The sequence below is a fragment of the Astatotilapia calliptera genome, chromosome 15, assembly GCF_964374335.1.
Source record: "Astatotilapia calliptera chromosome 15, fAstCal68.1, whole genome shotgun sequence".
In the NCBI taxonomy this organism is placed as follows: Eukaryota; Metazoa; Chordata; class Actinopteri; order Cichliformes; family Cichlidae; genus Astatotilapia; species Astatotilapia calliptera.
The window spans coordinates 10847565-10864222 of NC_137436.1; the positions used below are offsets into that span (position 1 = coordinate 10847565).

Here is a 16658-nt window from a genome sequence, read left to right on the forward strand (position 1 = left end):
CAAGACTGTCTCTCAAATGGCAAATCCAAATCTCTTTAGAAAAAAAAAATTAAAAGGTCATACATTAGCTTTCTAAGAAATAAAGTCATGACAAATTTGAAAAATACTTTTATTTTTTGTGCATTTTGTCATGTTGTTATATTTTTTAAAAAAAATGTATGCCAAGTCATTATATTTACTCCATCTTCACTATTCATAGTTTTGTTTTGAAGATTCTTTGTGAAAGAAGACTGACATGGTTTCTTTAAAAACAATATTGTGCAAAAGTTTTGAGCCGAACCTCCTATCTTTATATGTTGCTTCCAAGGAGGCAGACTTTTTCATTTGGTCTTGAGAAATAGTTCTCTAGACTTTGAGGGTCTTTCAAAGTTTTTCTTTGGACTTTGAACAAAAAAACAAAACAAAACAAAACAGGATCTTTGATCATTCATACAATGCCAAAGTGTCTGACTGGCAACAACTTTATTTTTCAGAATGACAATGATGCCTATGGATTAAAAACTTACCTGAACAGAAAAAAAACATATGCCATGAGTTGCCTTTCCTAAAGCCTGGACTTCAACATTATTAAAGCAGTGTGCGATCATCTTTGAATGTCCTTCAAGAAGCCTGGAGAAAGCCTTGATGAATACTTAAAGAAAATATAAAAAAGTTTGTCTAAGAGAGTTCAAACTGAGTTGAAGAATAACGGTGGTCATGCCAAATATTCACTCTTAAGCTTATTAGAATTGTTCAAACTGTTTTTGCCTTATATACCATAAATCCATTTATGTTTTCACATGTTTCAATAATTCACTGCTGCTATTCTAGGAAAATGGATGTCTCAAGACCTTTGCAGAGTACTGTACACAGTACCACACAATGTATAGCTCATGTATAGCGGTGTGCCCTTTTTAAGGTATCTTCTTTATGAATAAAATTGGACAGACTTTCACAGAAGAACCATAACTTCTTCTGCAAGTTTAAAGTTTTCTGAGCTCTGTTCAGAAATAGAGGGTCTCCAGACAAAGAGAGAAAGAGAAAAAGGGGGGAATATGAGGTGGGCTGAGAGGGGGATGCTTGCGGCAGAAAAAAGAAAAAGCTGTGTGGGTGGTATCAGGGGAGAAGGAGAGAGATCATCTTTTCTCATTGAGATCAATCCCTGAGTCTACAACAGGGCCTCTGTGTTCTAGGGCAGAGAGGAGAAGTAAAAAAAAAAATCTGGACAGTAGAAGCTAATATTTCATTGATACTGCAATTTTTCTCATATATTGCAGTACAGTAGGCATTGTTATTCAGTACTGTACAACATACCAATTCACATTCATTTGACTGAAATAAATACACCAGGGGGAGAACAAGTCAGAAGCAGTTATTCTCAAAATAAAGTGACATGAATCACAAGATATGGCACCCTGCTATGCTGCGCCTGCGCCTTAAGCACTCACATTTTCATGTTGATCACTGCATCACACCTCTATCTACCTACCTCTGGTGCAAAAGTCCAAATTCAGCACACTATAGTTGAACTGTTCTTCTGTCAATTCCCTTTGATCTACATCTAAGAATGCATCATGGTCTGAGACTGAAAAGACGAGAGGAGGTTTGTAAAACAGCTTGGAGGCAAAGTGTATTTCAGTCAGTCTCTCCTGCACCACTGCCTTGAGTACAGTGAGATGTGTTTAAATAAGGCCAAAAAAAAAGTCTTTAACTTCCAAAGTTTATATAAATAATTTTTTTAAATTTACATAATAAAAACCAAACAAAACAACCAGTTCCATAATTTTTTTCCTATGCAAATTTCATATGTTGAGACAACCTGAGACATGCACGCACAAGGCACACCTACCATGAACCAATGTGTTTGTGAATACAACAATAGCAACATCCATTCAAGACCATTCAACGAACCCAGTAGCATTTGGCAGGAATTGCGAAATGGTTATATGAGAGAAGCAAGAGGGAAATCAAGGCAGATTTGTGGTCTAAACTAGACCGATCAGACAGTGCCCAGAGCAGCTGTGCAGACCTCTCATGGGCTGTCTTGTGGCTGTGTGCAATGTCAGTGTTTGTATCTGTGCATGAGAGATGATTCTGAGAATATGGCGCCTGGAGACCAGAACAATGATGGTTAGTGAAGATGCCCTTGCTGTGAGGAGGCTTAAGGCGGCACCAGTGGTACAGAACAGCAGGGCTGACCACTGGGGTGATATCAAGTGCTCATTTGAGCAAGCTCTAACTGATTCAGCTAACTATAACATTTTCTAATGATACATTCCTCAAGCAAGCATGCCATGAGCTGCATCCTCTTTGTTCACACTGTAGCTTACCAAAACCAGGGACGGTCAACTAGTGTTGTGCCATGTCATATCAAATTTATATGTGAAATAAAAGTGTCACAGCAATGACATTGCGACCCCAAGTGTTCACGTCCTCCAGTACAAACAATGAGATGAGCCAGGGATGTCTGAGATCAGGCATGTTGCAGCATGTTGCCTTCCTCATCCTGGCTCTTCCAGAGCTTTCTTCCCATTATGAGAATGCACTGTCACCAAGTGCGTTCTCATAGCGGGTCATCTGGTTGTTGGGGTTTTCTCTGTATCACTGTAGGGTCTTTACCTTACAATATAAAGGGTGTTGAGATGACTGATTTGGCACTATATAAACAAAATTTATTGAATTGATGCCCTTTCCATCACAACCCTGTGTCTCCTGCCAGTCTCAAACTGAGTTGTTTGTAATGCAAATTTGCAACATACTTCTCCAACAGCTCTGGAAAATACACTTCATTTTGCTTGCACAAATAAATGCTTCTGCTTGACAACTGCATTCCCCAATAAAACATCACCATTTTTTAAAATTTCATCATGAATATCAATATTGCACATTTCCTTTAAATATCTTGATATAATTTTGAGTCCACCCCTACTGTCAGTCTAATTGTGACTTAGAAATAAATAATCAGTGTTTAAATATAATTTAACTGACTTACCAAAAAGAAGTGTCAAGTTACTTGACACCGTAACATAATGCATTTCTCACCAGTGTTGGTCACGTTACTTGAAAAAAGTAATCAGTAACTAATTACTGAAGAATCCGCGAGTTTGTCTGTGAATTTCCCACTCCGTGGCAGCGTACTCTGTGCTTGCTCGGACATTTAGGGGTTTTTTTTAGCTGTAAAAATAAGTTTTCTTCCCACGCAGTGAACAGCGGACGCCAATGTTTTTGTCACTTTTTACGGAATCAAACTCAAAGTAAGGTCAGTACTTCCACGCTTTAAATGCTGCACACTCATACTCTCTCCCGCACTCGATATATTATCCGTTGTTGATCTGCACACAGCTGTTGCCATGAAAATCGCACTCGCTTACGTCACTGTCATGAGAGACACTTGCAAAAAAAAAAAAAAAAATCATCACGGTTTTAGTAATGCAGCGTGCTTACGGGAAAGCGGCAGTAATCTAATTACCTTTTTTGCAATAGTAATCCCTTACTTTACTTGTTACTTGAAAAAGTAATCGGATTACTGCCCATCTCTGTTTCTCACTGCTGACTTGCATTTGTGTAAACAATGACAAAGAGCCACATGGGTCAGTATGACTTGGGTCAAACACTAATTGAGCACCTTGAAAGTGTAACTAGTCATTAAACAGATGTAAAACAAAAGGATATAATAAACTACAGTATCAAATACATATCTTAAACCTAAAAAATGATAGTAATAGGTGGTCCTACAGTAGCAGCCAAGAAGGCAGAGGCCAGTCACTGCCCTTTAGGCCCTTTTCCATATCGTTAGCTTCATAGCATAAGTGCCTAAGTCATTGACTTAGTCAAATGACTTAGGCAATTATGCTATGAAGCTAACGATATATAGAAACAGTTTGCTCATTAGGGGTCAACAGGTCAGCCGCAGGCATTTTTTGACCTGTGCCTTCTGATATCTCATGACCACCACACTGGCTTCCTCCACCTTATGCACACGCACACATTTAATCCTGGACGATTTTAAAATCCCTCTGCAAGTCAAAATGGTAGATGCTAATCTAGACAACTGGGTGGGAGGAAAGAATGAATCTCTACAGAAAAAAAAAAAGAAGCTAAAGCAAATTATAAAATGTGGTCTAACAGGCTTGTATTAACAGTACTATAGAAGATTTGACTCAATTAAGGCTTTGGTCATTCACTTACTCTGTCATTACATTGAATAATGGTAATCTCCAGGCTTACCAGGCAGTTTTTCCAAGCAATGAGAAGACATTTTTATATTATGGCAGACTGTTACTTAAGGTGTCTGCATGATTCAGTTCACTATATTCAGTGAATAGGAGCGCTTGTGTGCATGCTGGTCTACAGACACAATCCTGTCTTCCATCTGCATCCACACACATGGACACACATACACACACAAGTCATCCATATAGATTTGATCATTAGATCAAAAAAAAAAAAATCCAGTTTCTTGTCTCTAGAGAAAGCAATACGGGTGACAATGGTACAAAGATGAGGGAGACAAAGCACCTCTTGGTCCCTTTTCTCCCTCTTTCTTTTGGCTGTCACCAGGCATTGTGAGGCTCTCTGCTCGTCTCCTGTTGGCACATCTTGAAAGGGAAGCAAAATCCAATTCTTCCGACAGGTAGAAAGCCCCTGACTTGCGTAGTCCCTCTACCTGTTTGCTTCTGGGGTTTTTTTCTCTTCTTATCGGTGGGCATATTTCAAGCCTCTAGTCTCCTCAGCCGCAATAAGTGAGGCTTGCGTGTGTGTGTGTGTGTGTGTGTGTGTGTGTGTGTGTGTGTGTGTGTGTGTGTGTGTGTGTGTGTGTGTGTGTGTGTGCGTGTCTACACAGGCAAAAGTAACAGACGAATAAGAAAGAGACAATCTATAGTAGCCGTTATCTCTGCTCCCACACGATTCTTTATTATCTATTACGGTTGGTCAAACTTTGGCTTCTCTGCCACCCTCCTCATCACTGCACCCCTGAGAGTGTGTGTGTGTTAGGATATCTGAGACACCCTGCCCTTGTCAATCATAGTCACCACTGCATCATTCGACAACCCAGAGCTCTCGATGCTCCTCTGCTACTAGATAAGCACTTCCTAAGCTAAACTAATAGTTCAGCTCTCCCTCCCACACATAAGAGCCCTTCACTTTGCAAACATAGAAGTGTCTTCCGCCCCTTAACAGATATGCAGGAGAAATTCAGGAAAAGAGGCCCCCTGCAGTAAATACACTACATATATTAATCAAGTAAGCTCAGACTCAGGAACAAGGTTCGTTAAACTCCCCAATGCATTTTAATAATTTGTGATCCAAATCAAAGCCCGGGGAAATAAGTTTCTTCTATTTTCTATAACTAAGCAAAATTTGGGTATTTGCAAGGAATAATAAGACATTCAAGTTAATGCACTCTCTCAACAGCATTTCGACTGAACAGCTTGATGGTTAGTGGAAAATTTTCTAGAACGGCACCAACTACTGCCTGTGTTTACTTTGGCAAATTTTGTGCCTTTTTACAGTGAAGAAAATGCTAACACATGCTAGCATGTTAGCATGTGGCTGTGAGCGAGCTTATGGTGCTGTGCCCATATTGCACATGCATGAAAGAGAAGATCAGGGAGGCTGACTGGCCAGTCACCAGTAAGAGCCGAGAACACTGGCAACTGATTCCAGACTAAGTTCTCACCGGCTCCATTTTGAGAATAACCACCGTTGCCAAGCAGCAATAAGGAAATTATATTCATGCAAATTAGTTGCATGCTGTGCGTCAAAGGTTTGCATGTTTGTTGAGGTATTTCCCCTGTTTGTTGTGATCACTGTTAGAGTCGTTACTCAAAAAAAGTCATCATTACACATATTACACAAAACGCTTTTCTTAAGGGTAATGCAGTACGTCACTTAACTACTCCTGGGAAAATGTAATTTGTTATAGTACTTGTTAAATTACTTTCATGTTGCTCTTTCATGTTACTCTTTAAAACAGCTGAAACACGCCATCTCATAATCGCCATTTAAACCTGAGGCTACAACCGCACTGACCAACACAAATTCCTAATGAGTACACACATCTCGAAGATCTTTCTCCTGGTAGAATACAAACCTAACCGCACAAAGCAAAGATGAAAACAAGCACAAAAAAAGCAACCGTCACATTGAATCTGCTTTAGAAAAGGGAACAGGTAGAAAGAGAGGCTACAGCCTGACTGCTCATCTGTTTGTTACTTGTTAAGTTAAGGGTCTGGCTGCTGGGGTCGGCAATCACTAAGCTTTTACTCTGGGTTCTTGCCTAGCTTAGCTTAGCATGCCGACCTAGTAGATGCTTGCAAAAAAACAAACTTGTGTTAGCAGCATAATGCGGTCGTTTCTTTCCTGGATGCAGTTTTCTACTTTACCACGTTACCATTTATCTCGCCCTTTTGTGCAATAAACATAAACGTGCATATCCATGCTCTAGACTGCCTCGCTATTTTCCTCCTCTGACTTTCGAACTGAAAACAGCTGATTATAGTGAGAGTGCAAGAACTGATAAGCAGGATCAATAGACAGGCAGGCTAATGATTCAAAGGAATTGAGCTACTATGAACTGGTTTTCTACAAGAACCGCTTCTCGATTCCAATCTCTAATATGCTCTCTGTTTCAGTTGCAAGGAAAAAAAATCTGAACATTGAAAAAAAAACAATAATAACAATAACAATAATAAGGTGTGAACAACTCTATGTTTCCACTCTCTTTTTTGATATTAAAAATTAAAATAAATAAATAAATCAGGAAATGGGATTTTTGACCTTGTCAATGAATGATAAACCTAAGGGTGACAGGTTTGCAACAACAAAATACAACAACTCACGAAGTAAGCATGTTAGTGTTAAGGAAAGCAATGAAACCAGTGACTCTTTTAGAATCAAACCGTGATAGTAATACACTGACAATATAAACTTATCTTTTAAATTTGATAACTTGAATTAATTAAATACATTTTTAAAGATTAATATGGTTTAACTTATATAGGAACTAATTTTATTTAATTTAAATCAGAAAAATAATGTTATGAAAACCGTGAAATAAACTTGATTCCCCCCTGCTTGTTGCAGGTGTCTATAGAAAGTGAGAAGGTAACTGTCAGGTGTTTGCAACAGCTAAATACAATAAACAACTCACCAAGTAAGCATGTAGGTTCTAATGAAGGCAATTAAACTAGTCATGCTTTAGACCATAGGTGTCAAACTCTGGCCCGTGGGCCAAATTTGACCCGCAGCCTAATTACATTTGGCCATACCAAATTACTATTAGAGCAGGCCTACTGGTATTATACAGCTAATATATATATATATTGTTTAGTATTAAGCTTTGCTTGTTCCATATTCAGTTTTCCAGCAAAACTTATTTGAGTCCATAAGGAAAGATTCATTCTTATTTTCAATAAATATTAAAGTTAGCCCGCGACTTTGTTCCAGTTTTGAATTTTGGCCCACTGTGTATTTGAGTTTGACACCCCTGCTTTAGACTAAGACCTTGATGGTAGTATAGTGGCAATTTAAAATAAGCTTTTAAATTAAATAACTTAAACGAATTAAATAGCTCAATTGGCTGAAAAAAAAAAACTACAAATATTCTTTTTTTTTTTTTAATTAATTATGCATTGGGAAAATTATATATAAAGCTCTAGGCAACATGTGCCCTTGTTTCTTCTGCTTCCTCTCTGTTACCGTTACTCTCTGTCACCTTTCCTTGCACTCATTTTAAATCTGATCAATCCTTCAGACATGGCTGATGTACAACTACGACTTAATGTTGACCGCAAAACCAGCAATCATGAGCTTCACCGAAAGCAGTCAGCAGTGAATGTGCAGCTTCTGCTTATGTAAAGTAGGACACGACAGAGAGGAATATAATATATATGTGAGAGGCAGTGGATGAGAGGTGTGAGTGAGACAGGAAGCACACAGGAAGCTTGTAATGAAGAAGGCGAGACAAACTAAGGGAAAAAAAGAAAAAAGAAAAAAGCTTTCCAGCAGGCCAAGTGCCGAGGCCAGGTCTGTCTGTCAGCACCCATCTGTCCTCCTGAGGCTACGCAAACTAGACTTCTGCCTCAAGATGCCGCTAGCATTTATACAACCAAACACACTAAAGTAAAATGGTTCTTTGACCTTATCCTACACTCCAGGAAGGACCTATGTGGGCTGCCTCTTTACTCTTTAGATAGAGGAGGATGGCTTTCCTCCAGGCAGCTCACGCTATGCTAATCCAAATAATGACCTGGCATTTAACCAGCTATAAGGCTGATTAAGCAAACACAAGCAGACAACATTCTTTGGTGAATACCCATCTCCTATATGTCATAATCTGCAGCTCAGAAGGGAGTGCAGATTATGACAGAAAATCTTCATCAAATTTAATACTCAGAGAGCACCTTAAGTGATCACCCACCATCCCAGCGATTGACTCTTTTTTTTGGCTCTTGCCATTATGGATTGCTTTAGAGCCTAAACAAGGGCTGAATAACCTTTCCTGCAAAACAACAGGACCATTATTACTGCAGTCCACATGCCACCGTTCACAGAACTAACTTTTCCAGGTTATCACGGATGTTTCATGTGGTCCGTATGTATTTCTGTGACAGTTTTTAAATGTGACCATTGTGCTACTGAATTTGAATTTACACCTTGCACCAATAGGTTGGAATAAAGGCACGCAAACGTCTTTAAATTTGGGAGTAAAATTTCAGGCGGCAACAAAAACCTTCCAGATATATGTATGTTATTTATCCAACTGGTGCACTAGCCTGAACACCTGCCATCTGGGGTGTACACTGCATCTACACCCTAGATGGCAAGATAAAGTGAATGCATTTTATTTTCATTGTGCACTTATGGGGGAAAAAAAAAATAAAGTTGCTAAAGTGAACCCATTGATCTAATTTCTAGTCCCATCATTTTATTCTGGATACTTTTAGGGCAGCTTTGCATGATTCACAGTTCAAAATAATTCTTATTTACCTTATCCATGGTGTGCATGGTGTTCCCTCAGTTTATCTGAAACTTTGGCCACGTTTAATCCAAATATAAATGTAAATAACCTTAATAGTATACATATCACAGAAAATATAGAAAGGGATAAAAGGTAGCCTTTAAGGTCTTCAAAGAGCCTTTATTCATGTAATGGGGAGGTGTGGTGCTAGAATTATGTTTTGTTTTGTTTTTAATAAAGGTATAGCAGAAGAGAGTTGGGATTCAGGTGTAATATGCAAGTACCTTCTAAGAACTTACTTTATACCTGTGTAAATGGCAGATTTACTGACTGCCATGTTGACTGTATTCTATTGATATTGGTATGCAATGGAAACGCAACTGACAGAGCAAGTAATTTTGAATAGAAATGCATACTGTACTGATAAAGTTAGGAACTGTCAACCAGCCAGTTGCAACACGACAAACAAAATTAACATTTCTCTGCAGCAGGAAAAGAGCAGAATTTCCTGCCGTGGTGAGCTAGCACAATCTGTTATGTCATTCACTATATTAATGGCGTGGAACTAGAACACATTAGAGGTTTCAGCTTAAAGTACCGACTGAAATAACTGTCATCAGTATTCTTTTTGCCACAGTCCTATTTGCATTTTTGTGTTCTCAGCTCAAACTAATTCTGCAATGGGCAGACCATAGCCATCAGTGTCCTGCATCATAAAAACAGCGGAGTAGTAAGTGGCTATGTCAAGCGGATGACAGTTCACAGTTACAGCTCACTGGCTGGCTACACTCTGACCTCTGAGGCAATGAATCACATTCACACATCGGCCATCTTGTGACCCACTCAACAGCACTAAATGTTTAAAAATAAATAAATAAAAATGCACCAGGATATGCGTGATGTCAGGTGTGATACACAAGCAAAAAACACACACATTGATCCCCCACCTATTGCTCTAGATGTACAACTAATAAATAATCCATACTGGTAATGTTAGTCTAGAAACATAACTTATCTCAAGATGTATCATCTCTAATGTATATGAACACAGAGGATTTTTCTCTTTCTTACATAACAGTGAGCCTAGACACGCTCTTAGCTGTGGGCATGTGTCTATAAATGAAAGACTGTTATGTAAGCAACTGCTGCATCTCAGACCATTCCCATGGCTTGGCAGTTTAGAATGACTTTGATTCAGCATCATATCAGATACATCTTACTCTACTTTAGAGAGGCCTGACAGTAGATAATCACAATCAATAACTACCTCCATATTTCCTCTGGCCACAGCAATGAATTTTACAGGAAAATTACAGCATATAGGATTCTACTGAAGCAAAACCTTCACACATTGACGCCCTATCCTACAGCCAGTAACAAATGCCTAAACTCCATCTGACCCCTGCTCTGGAGCAGTTTTTGTGCTGGAGGACTGACAGAATCGCTTTATGATAAGCATGTATTTAAAAAAAAAAAGAAAGAAAAAAAGATGAAGTGGTTACTGAATAGGAGGTTTCTTGCAGAGGGTTTAATTGAATTTGGCATTTGCTGCTAACCATCAGAGACAAAAGGAAAGGCGAGCCTCCACTTCCGATCGTCCCATCTGAGAGGGAAGAGCAGCTTACACTCACAGCCTCTGCTGGGCTTCCATCCAGTGCAAATCAGACAAGCCTTGTACTTGGGCCTCATGCAAATCAAAGCAGAGCTGGATCCTTGCTGCGAGCTGTAAATGAACAGCCAAATATTGGCTTCTAATTGAAAGCAGCAGTTGCCTGTGTGCACAGGCACCCCTGCTGTGAAACAGTGGACAAACACACTGAAGGTGTACACTAAGGTTACTGCTCCATTTGTGTCCTCTTTTCCCACCATTTTCCTCCATCCCTTTTTGCATTTTTTTATTAGCCATGGCTTTGTTTTCCTCTTTTAAAGACTACTATTTAAATAACATTTTATAATATTAAGATCTTTTATAGCAGCAGCACTTCTAACAAACATGGTAGTCTTCAGGGTAACAATAATCCTGAACTAGATCTAAAGAAATTGTGTAAAACATAATACGCCCAAGAGAAAATCTCATCTGCATCTCTTATTTTCTTCGTTATTCTTGATGGTAACGTATTCCCTGCTCCACCACAGGGAGAGAAACAGAGAAGAAAAATGAGTGCTTATGAAAATCCTGATGAAAATTCGGTGCATCTGTAATTGAACACAGACATACTAAGTCTTGACAAGAGAGATTCAAGCTGTGGCTGTGATAAAGGTGCTTTTGCTTTCCATTTTTCAGCCTCCATCAATCATCGCACATGATCACAATGACCAGGGCATCAGCCATTCCAGCTCAATAAGAACCAATCAGTGAAATGGGCAAAAATAGGAGACTGAAGATATGGCTGAAATCAAGACAGAAAAAGAACACACGTATTCAAAATGAGGAAGACGGGTAAAACAGAAGAGATTATATTTTTATTCTGTGCGAAACATTATGGCTCTATTTTGCCTAACTTTGAATATTCAAATGCATTCAAATATGCACATGCTCTAAGTGCAGCTGAGGAGATCGTTTTGAAGTCAGAAAGCAGCACTGACTAATGGTAGCAAACAAGGCAGAAAAAAATAAATGGTGATCTAAATTGAGAAAAGGCAACTTACAATTTAACTGCTTTGCCAATATAAACGCCTAGAAAACCCCCAACTCTGGACATCATATACGCACAAATACAAACACTGTTAGTCTCTGAGCCTAAAGTTCCCAGGGAGAACCGTGTATCCAGTTTGCTCCTAAAGCAGATGAAGCCTACATTGTGCCGAGAAAGGGATCAGACTACATTTACCTTCCAAACATACACTTGACACCAGGGGAGTGGCTTCAACCGTCCACAGTTTACCCCATTGTGTAGCGATTTTGGCTTTCAGCTGGCAGAATAAGCCAGGTCAGTCATGGGACACCATGGTGCTCCATTTCCCAAATGCGTGCCTATTATGTCAAGTCCAAAGAGGATTCTTTATTAAATTTGCAGCATGTGAGCCCAGAAAAGACCTCATGATTGTTATACTATGAGCTGGAAGTTGACAAAATATTTTTAGCCAGAATTTCAAGCCTTCAACCTTTTTTCCTTATATTTTTATTTATTTATTTATTTACTTGCTTGCTTGTTTTTTTGTTTTGTTTTTTTAATCAGCTCTGTACCATAGACTGCTAAGACAGCACGTACATACACTTCCTATTCCTCAAGCTGCATCTGACAGATATGAAATACAGTCTCAACTCAAGACAAATCCTTTTTAAAACTCGTCAGAGCCTCAAGTGATGTAGTGAATGAGAGAACTCTTGCATGTGTTTAAACACTGTGCAGCTGTGGCAGCAACAGCGTGCTGTGTAGATATAACGAAGGCAAATAAACTGAAGGGAATAACGCCTTGTGTTCCATTCAGCTTTAGATGACGGAAAGACAGATAACAGATCGTTACAGATGGGAAAGGGGTACCCTTAAACTCAGTTGTGATATCTTTCTTTTTGTCCAGTTGACTGTCCCTCTGGCACTATCAGGCAAGTCTTTTTCAGAGTTACCTTGTCAACTCTAAGAAAGCCTGTCAACACCCTCTCCTCCCTTGTGTGAAGATAAAAGACAAAAGGCAGAGAGTTACTTACTATGCCAGATTTATAAAAGACATGGTATAGCAGATTTTTAAGACTAAAGATCAAGTTATGGTGCTCTGTGATCAAAATTTTGGATTTTATATATCTTTGGAGATATTAAGCCTTTCTTCTCAATAGAAGTAATGTATTTTATTTCTGAAAATGGCGTTCTACCTTTGTTCCAGGGTGGCATCACTGAAAGAAAGCAAAACATTATCTGCCATGAGGCACAACAGTAAGTCCTGAGTTAAGGCACACTATGACAACTTCCATCCCTGGAGTTTGACCGAGGACTGGATTAAGACATGGAAGCAAAGCAAAAAATTAATAAAGGAGAGAACGTGGACAGCATCCCCTACTGAAGAAAAGCAAGTTAAAAAGAAATGGTTAAAGAAATACAGTGAGGCAGTTGGTGTAAACTCTTGGAAGTGGTGGAGGCAGTGGTAGTAAGACACAAGGAGCACCAGTCAGGGAGGCTTAACCGTGCACTGGTGTCTCTCTGTCAGACCAGTTCACACTGCAGACAGAAGCAGTATTATAGAGCTGTGGGCCTGGCCAAGAAGAACAATAGCTCCTGTGTGCTGGGCCCTCTGGAGGATCCTAACAGCTGGGAGATAGGAGGGCTGCCTGTAGCTCAACTAAATGGCACGTAAGCTGGCATTACACATTACGCACACTCGCATTCATTTTTGCGCTCTCTGCCTTTCCCAGAATCCCTAGCCCACCTTCCTCCCACCACCTCCTCTCGCCTCTTCATGCCAGGCACCCATCACTCACTTAACTCTCATCTATTCCCCTCCTTTCTCTTTCTACACACTCTTTCCTTATGACCCCTGTCATTCTGCGTCCCCCTATCACCCTTCTCCTCCTCTGAGGAGAAAGACCAAAAAGAAAGACCCTAAAAAAAGACAGCAGAGGAGAAAGAGATTTCTTGCTAGCATGAGAAAGTCAAAGACTGGCAGAGGATCAGAGCACTGTCAACAAATAATAGACTTCCAAAAGCCTCCACAGGAGGCTGTTCAGTCATGAGGGCCTATGAAACACATTTAAATAAAAAAGCACGAGAAGTGCACACTGATGAAATGTCATCCCTCACAGCAAAAAGTTCACAAACAGCATAACATAAAATGGCAATAGGCTCGATTCTATTCTGAGGAGACACCTGTAGCAAAACTGAGAAACTTTTGTATATATTCATGTATCAAAGAGCGCCCAATGTGAACAGAGCCCTCAACTGTGTATTTGTCACCTTGGCATGACGTTTTTCAGGACCAAAAAAGACATGCATATAACATAAAGGTCAGAAAGTCGCCTGCTTTAAAAAGAAGTTGCCTCAAACTGAACTACTGCCTCTTGTCTGGACCACATCAGACATCCTTTAAGACATGTCCACTGAGGCTGAATCAGACCGGTGGTTAGGGGACAGTCTCTGGATTATGTCCTCAAGCCAGCTCTGAATCCAAACAATATGACAAATGGTCCCTGCATGATCCCTCTGAGCGCTTATGAAAGCTAGGCTATAGTTCTCAGTCATGTGATAGTTTGGAGGCCACTCCTGCAGGCTGATATATTTAACAGCTGCAATGGCCCACAGACCATTTTGTTTCTGCCATATGCTCTTAACCTACAGATTTTTTTTTAAACGTTTTTAAAAGATATCCATTCATCTGGAGTCTTGGTGACATTCACTGCACTACTGTAAATTTTACTCATCTGCAGTTCAGGTCACATACAGTTGATCAGAACAAGACTAAAGTAGTATTTCCCTTGAAGTTGAGTTCTTCTGCTCCAGCCATCATACAGGACCATGACAGATCTTCTCGGCCCACAAAGTCTTTTTCAGGTGGAACTAGGTGGGTATTCAGTGGTTGTAGCCAAATAATTTTATATATATATATATATATATATATATATAAATAACAGGTAAATATTTAAGGTCATCTGGAAAGAGTCAACATCTTCTCTATCTGCATTAATTATTAATGCAGCTTCTGATCAAATTGAGGAATTAAGTCTTATTTATGCATTCCACTGAATCACAGCCAAGGCAATGTGAGTGTACAGAGCTCTGCATTTGTTGATTTGGACAAGATGTCTAGCCTTGTAGGATAAATAGCTTCTTTCTTTTTTTTAACCTCACTATTTATTAGAAAAAAAAAGAATAATTATTAAATTCCTGCCATCACATGTAAACCCTAGTTTACCTCGCTCTGTATTTGTTATTTTAACACATCAGAGGCACACTAATCCACTGTCAGAAGCAGCATCCACAGTGGCATACATGGATTTTTAGCAATAGCTCTGCAGCTGATGTTTCTAAAGGTGATTCATTCATCATCAACCACGAAGCTGAACCCACACTGTCACTACAGGCTGTTCTTACATTTACTATTGCATTTTTAAAAGAGGCAAACCATGAAATATGCTGCTGGCCACTCAGCAGGCAATAGTTACCTGCAGCAATCCAAAGACCCAACTCTTAGTTTGTCTCAACTGGACAGACTGTAGAAAAGATATGCTCACTTTGATGAAGTGCAAAGCCCATATTAGCCGGCCTCCTGTGTATCAAAGAACATATTCGTGCTGTCACTACATATAAAAGCTGATTACTGCACAGCGGTCACAAAACGACGATGCCCCTCGTGCCCACTTTTCTTGTTGCACTTGAAGTAGTACAAAGAAGGTTTCGGATTTCACAGAGCATGATTTTCACTGGGCTGAAGGCTTACCATCCCCCCATGACTGCAAACGAAGCTGGCTGGAATAGACCCCAACCCCTGTCCTCCTTCTCCTCTGCCTCGCAGAGGCAAATCAATGCATTCTTATAAAATTAACTGCCCGTGGTTCCCTTCATGACACTGTAGCAAACTGCCCACTCCACAAACTCGCTAACAAATAAAACACACTCTACGTCTTTTTATTTATTTGTTTATGCACGTTGGGTTAATTGGGGAGCATTGCAAATATTTGCTCTCTGCTTTTCTCACTAGTGTGATATTCTTCAGACTCACTATGTCAAGACGCTGCAGCGGGATCTCATGCAGATGTGCAGCTGCAATTTATCACCCAGCGGTCCCATTACCAATTCCTCCTTTAGTCATTCAAAAATAAAAATGCTACTGGTAGGTAGGCTACTTTGTGGGATTTTGACCACTTTGGTAGCCTAACGTTGTTCTCATTGCCACATTTGTCAACTGTACACCGGGTAAACGTGGGAGTCAGTGATGGCCAGGCAGTTTTAAATTACCAAGACCGTTATTAGTCGAGCAGCTCCAGTTGAAGTCTAATGTTACAACACGGTGACTCGGTTTTATGACGGTAAGTTGCCGCTGTGCTAATAGCGATAACATAACGTTACTAAAGTCCCATTTTGCATGATGCACTGCAGTGCAAAATTTAAAAAGAAATTATTTACCTGATACGTTTGTAAGAAGAAAAAAAACCCTCTTATTTTCTCTCCATCCTTACTGAGCAGCAGAGTGTGCCACCGTGTCCAAAAATTTAAATCCCCGGGTCGGATCCATGGTTGTACTGTCTCCGTAATCAAATGTACTCCTGCTGGAAGAGGCGGCGGCGGAGATGAATCCAGCCACTTTTTTTCCAAAGGGATTCTCTGGGCAAATGTTGATGAAATTGGCAATAAAGCTAGTCCGGTTAAGCTTACATCAGGTTTCACGTCATAAAACCACTTTGATTTTTACCCGTATGCGACATTTGTTTTCTTTCTAAGAGAAGTAGTGTGAAATTACGTATATCCACAAGAAAACGTCCCCATTGAAATCGGTAATAATGGTACGTACCACTCTATTGTTGGGGCGCGAGAAAACGTCCCATGCTGCTGCTGAAGTGTACTCGTGGGAGGCTCGTGCGCGTTCGCGGTATTGGCTTATTATCTCAAACCTTGGTGTTGTGCTGTCCAATCGATTTCAGGGAGGGACACACTGATTTGGATTATTTCAAACATTACAGTTGAAGAGAAAATAAAATCACACAGTGAATCAATATATTCACAACAACACATTAAACAACATACTGACAGCTTATCTTGAAAAACAAAATACTGCCTCGTTAGTATTTCGT

At 39.7% G+C, this 16658-nt stretch overlaps 1 protein-coding gene across 4 annotated transcripts in view; it reads right to left on the reverse strand.

Annotated features, from left to right (window-relative positions):
- wasf1 (WASP family member 1) overlaps positions 1 to 16474 on the reverse strand; it is a 62237-nt gene extending 45763 nt beyond the window's left edge. For 3 of the 4 annotated variants that reach the window (XM_026194016.2, XM_026194015.2, XM_026194011.2), the window contains exon 1: positions 15994 to 16441. The gene's annotated coding sequence lies outside the window, so the exon portion shown is untranslated. Of the gene's footprint in view, positions 1 to 15993 lie in introns of all 4 variants that reach the window. The other variant, XM_026194014.2, reaches the window with a different exon arrangement.
- Between the last annotated feature and the right edge of the window lie 184 nt (positions 16475 to 16658).